The sequence below is a fragment of the Cynocephalus volans genome, chromosome 10 (assembly GCF_027409185.1).
Source record: "Cynocephalus volans isolate mCynVol1 chromosome 10, mCynVol1.pri, whole genome shotgun sequence".
NCBI classification, from domain to species: domain Eukaryota; kingdom Metazoa; phylum Chordata; class Mammalia; order Dermoptera; family Cynocephalidae; genus Cynocephalus; species Cynocephalus volans.
The window spans coordinates 9,011,318-9,016,900 of record NC_084469.1 but is presented as its reverse complement, the minus strand read 5'-3'; positions in this window follow the sequence as shown (position 1 = coordinate 9,016,900).

Here is a 5,583-nt window from a genome sequence, read left to right as displayed (position 1 = left end):
CGCGGGCGCCTTCCCAACATGCCGTGCGTCCGCGCGGACACGCCCAGGCCTGAGCGGCGAGGGCGGGCCTGGCTTCCGCGGCCACCGGCGGGGCCTGCCAGGGCCGCACGGTAGTCATCTGGGTGTCCGCAGACCTCCTGCTTCCCCAGGTGCCCGGCCTTCCCCGGCTTTTTTCACAGTGAAAAACAGGAGCCTACGTCTAGAAGCTTGGACACCGCTCCGAAATGGAGAAAAAGGCAGTGTCTCCCTTTGTGCCACGTGGTGCCACCTTCTAGGGGCGAAACCCCAGATAAGTGCTCTGATTCCGTGTTTCGACTCCATTTTTCTACTTTCTGCGCGCGGCGCCTCTTCTACCTGGCTTTGTCATTCTACCTTGATTCCCCTGATTCGCAGGGTAGGAAATCAAGGTAGGAAGTGACAAGGCGGTTTCTACAGTGTCACCTGGAGTATGAGGATTCAGTCCTACAACTGTCTTCCAGACTGGAATTTTTTTAAATTACTGATTCATTTGTTTAACAAATAGCTGAGTACTTTCCATGTGCCAGGTACTGTTTGAAGCTAAGCTCAGAACCTTTCAGACACAGTCCTTGCTCCTGCAGACGTTGTGCACTAGTGAGGGAGACAATCGTAATATAAATTGGGATAATACTCTAGCACAGTTAAGGGCATGGACTCCAAAGCCAGATTTCCTGGGTTTGTAATCCTGGTTCTGCCACTCTTCCTTTGTTTCCTCATCTGGAAAATGAGATTTATACTAGTCATCCCCCCTCCCACACACACACACGGTGTTATTGTGAAGATTAAATGAATTTATACAATGTAAGGCACTACACATTGATACAGTTTAAGTTCATTTAATCATTAGCTGTTATGATGATGGGGAAAGAAAGGTGCTGTCAAGGAGTAACAGGCTTCTCTGTGGAAATGACTAGACCTAAAAGATAAGGATCCAGCCAAGTGAAGTGGACAGAAAAGAATTCACAGCAGAGAGAGTAGTATATATCAGTCATATATCATGATATGAAACAATTGTTCATCATTATTTAGATATGTATTTAAAACTAAACTAAAACTGGTGGTCTTGGGTATGCAGGAAGCTCATTAAATCACCTGAGGATGCCAAACATTTGAGAGATGCTGTTTTAGACTTGGATAGAGAAGAAACCAGCAAAGGATACTGTGAAGGAGAACCCAGAGAGATCAAAAGAAAATCTGAAAAGTTTAGTCAAGGAAGACAAAAAGGAGAAAATGTTTTGTTAGAGGGTGAACAAAACCCATGCCATCTTGTGCCCCACTTGCCATGTTGACTCCTGCTCAACCTTATTCCTTTGTTTCACTGACCAGTCACACCTTAATGTTAGGGCAAATGTAAAGGGAACACAGGTTTCAGGGAGAGAGTAATTCGTTACAACAGGTGGTGTTAGTGGCCTGAGCTCAGACATCGCAAGATCCCTGCCTTGTGGATCACAAGATGCCTGATGAATGATTTTATACCTTATTTTTCTTAAGATAGTTCTTTGAAGTTATTCTTAGTAACAGGGGCTTTTGCTATATAAACGTTATCTAACCTGCAGAGAGAGAGAGCTCTCATCTGCTGACATCTGATTCTTCATTGCATCCTACTCCTGTCTGTAAGTCACCCCAACTGATAAATATATCTGATTACCAAATGGACCTGCCTGCTTCCTTTTTCAGTCTCCAAGTACCTTCTCAATTTGGAGGGTATTATACTTTAACTCCCTCCTTGCACATGTTTCAAGAAAGCAAAAGTGATCAACATTGTAGAAAACTGCTGAAGGTCTGGTAGGAGAGGACGGAAAAGTATCCATAAGGACTTATAGTTGGAAGCCAGACTAGAATGGGTTGAAGAATGAAGGGAAATTCTGAAGTAAAATGGTGGTTGCACAGCTCTTTTAAGAAGGAAAGCAGCAAAATAAGGTTGGAATTAAAAGGAGGGATGGGTCATGGGAGGCTTTTTAAAGATATAAGATGAGAGTATGTTTAATGTTGGGAATAATTCAGTAGAGAGGTGGAAGATAATAGAAGGGCATGGCTAAAGGTTTAAGTTCTTGAAAAGGTGAGGGGGTAGACTCCAGAGCATATTTGAAATTATTAGCCTTTGTTAGGAGAAAGGCTCTTTCTCCACTGAAACAAGAAAGAAAAAGATGCAAATCAGTTTGTAGATTTAGCAGTGAGATGAGGAAGTTCTCAGCTGTTGGCTATTGTTTTCTCAATGAAGCATTTGTTGAAGGTTCTTCACTGCCACTACCACCAAAAAGAAAGGAAAAAAAAGTATATGTTATAAACCACAAACAGGACATATACAACCTGATTGCAAAGTTGCAGCTTCTATCCACTAAAACTTTTTAATCTATTTATCTCACTCATTCTATAAACTATAATGAGATGTGTGCTCTGTCCCAGGAACTGGGTTAATGGCTGGTAATACAAAGATAGATGTATGAAACCTGGTTCTCAGGGAGCTCCTGACTTATGGGAGACAAAAATGTAACTATAACCACAATTTGGTATTGAAATGAAAATTCTAAATGCCTTTGGATCACAGAGGTGAGAGCTCCTGACCCAGTCACATACTAGACAAATCTTATTCTACACTCTCCTCTTCCTGCAGTCTAAGGGCAGCTACAGTTCAGTGGTTATCACCACTGCAGGTAACAAATTCGTTCATTTATCCTTCATTAATCCAATCGGCTTTAGTGTCATCTGCATCAGACTCTCTGCTGGGCCTAGGGAAGTAAGAGGTAAAAGTAGCCTTTATTAGCAGATCACAATGCCCAGTTTAGAGATAATTTCGATGGATTACATGAGTTGGTTATTTTCTAATGATGGGACGGAAAACAACTTAATCTTATCAGCCAGTGGTCTCCAGACCCCATCTCATACCTGTTACTAGTAGAAAATATTGTGGGCTGGGGCCGGCCCGTGGCTCACTCGGGAGAATGCGGTGCTGATAACACCAAGGCCACGGGTTCGAATCTATATAGGGATGGCCAGTTAGCTCACTTAGGAGAGTGTGCTGCTGACAACACCAAGCCAAGGGTTAAGATCCCCTTACCAGTCATCTTTAAAAAAAAAAAAAGAGGGCCGAGCCTGTGGCGCACTCGGCGGGGTGCGGCGCTGGGAGCGCGGCGACGCTCCCAGCGGCCGCGGGTTCGGATCCTATATAGGAATGGCCGGTGCACTCACTGGCTGAGTGCCGGTCACGAAAAAGAAAAAAAAAAAAAAAGAAAAGAAAAAAAAAAAAGAAAATATTGTGGGCTGAACTGTGTCCACTCTCACCCCCAAATTCCTACATTGAAGCCCTAGCCTCTGGTACCTCAGAATGTGACTGTTTTCAGAGCTAGGGACTTTGAAGAGGTGATTAAGTAAAAACAAGGCCATTAGGGTGGGCTGAAATCCAATCTGACTCGTTCCTTTATACGAAGAGGAAATTTGTTTTTTTTGTTTGTTTGTTTGTTTTTTTTTTTTTAAAGATGACCAGTAAGGGGATCTTAACCCTTGACTTGGTGTTGTCAGCACCACGCTCAGCCAGTGAGCGAACTGGCCATCCGTATATGGGATCCGAACCCGGGGCCTTGGTGTTATCAGCACCGCACTCTCCCGAGTAAGCCACGGGCCGGCCCACGAAGAGGAAATTTGGGCACACAAAGAGACACCGGGGATGCACTTGCACAGAGAAAAAGCCATGTGTGGACACAGTGAGAAGATGGTCTCCTGCAAGCCCAGGACAGAGGTCTCAGGAGATACCAAACCTACTGACACCTAGATCTTGGACTTTTAGTCTCCAGGACTGTGAGAAAATAAATCACTCTTGTTTAAGCCACCCAGTCTGTGGTATTTCATTATGGCAGTACTAGCAAACTAATATAGAAAGGAAGCCACAGTTACTACAGGCCCCCTGTGATTCCATCATCCATCTATCTTGCTGCCTCAGTCATCTAGTTAAATGTAAATCTGGTCTCTTCCCTACTGAAAATCCTTCAATGGCTCCCCATTACCTCCACTCTAAGGTTTAAAGGCCACAACATGGCCCTTGGTATGACCTGCTTCTCCAACTTCATCTGCTACTGCTCCCCACACCCTGCACACCCTTGCTTCCGACATTACACCACTTACCTTGCTCCAAGCATGGCATGCTCTTCCTCTACCCCAGCACCTCCTACCCATCTTTCAGTTCACAGTGTAAGCTTCACCAGCTCAACCTGGACCCTGATCTTCCACCCACCATACACAACTGATCACCCTCTTCTTTGTGCCACCATTGTACCTTAAACATCCTTGCACATTTTTGGGTTTATCACTTGACATTGCAAACATCAGCCTCTTTCTTTAGAATGAAAGTTCCTTTAGGTCAGGTGCCATTTCTTATTCATCTTTGTATTCCCAGACTCTAGCACAGTAACTAACATGTAGGAGGTAGCTCCTGTTCACTCCTAACCTCATTATGGTCCGTGCTATGATCTCAATGTTTGTGTCTCCTCAGAATTCATATGTTCAAATCCTAGCCCCTAAGGTGATGGTATTAGGAGGGGGGATATGGGGGATGTGATTAGGTCATGAGGGCAGAGCCCTCAGGATGAGTTTAGTGCCCATGTAAAAGAGGCCCAAGAGAGCTTCTTTGCCCCTTCCTACCACGCCGTGTGAGGACACAGTGAGAAGTCACTGCAGCACAGAAGACAGCCCTCACCATAACTTGACCATGCTGGCTCTGCGATCTTGGATTTCTGCCTCCGGAAGTATGGGAAATAGATTTCTGTTGTTTATAAGCCACCTAGCTTATGGTATGTTGTTGTAGCAGCCCAAATAGACTAAGACAGTCTGGATCTGGCTGCCATCCCTACCACACCACTGCAACTTTCCTCTCCACAGTCACCAACAATCTCCTTATGGTAAAACCCATTGCACACTTTTCAGTCCTTCATTTCTTGCTCTTTCTGCAGCATATGACCCTGTGGAACACTTCATTATCTCCAAACCCAACCAACAGTGCAGATTTAATATACCCAGGGAGTTAGGTAATTCCCTAGAGGTAAGACAAAGGGTAGACAAATGGAAGTAATAGAATAGCCTCAGGTTACATTCAGTTGTAGCAAGGATTAGAGATTTTGTTTGTGGAGGAAGTTTTGTTTTTTGTCTGCGAATAACAAACAGAAGATTGATTCAGAGATAAGTAGAGGTTGAGTTTAAGAAGCTACTAATATTCATTGATTCAATAGTTATTGTTTGGCACTTGCTACAATCCTCTTAAAGATGGGAAATTTGATAAATAAACTCCTATAAAGAGAATTCATAGACTTTAGGGTGCAGTGATTACTGTTTTTTTTTTTTTTCCAGCAGCTGGCTGGTACAGGGATTGAATCGTGGACCTCAGTGTTATCAGCACCACACTCCAACTGAGCTAACCGGCTAGCTCCAACTACCAATTTCTTTTTAATTGCTTTTTTTTTTTTTAAGAAGCCATTACCCACATCCGTGTCACTCAAATTGTGTTAAAGGGCCCAATTCCAGTGCCATGCACCTCAGCTTCAGATGGAGTATCATGCTGGATCTGAGAATTAAAAT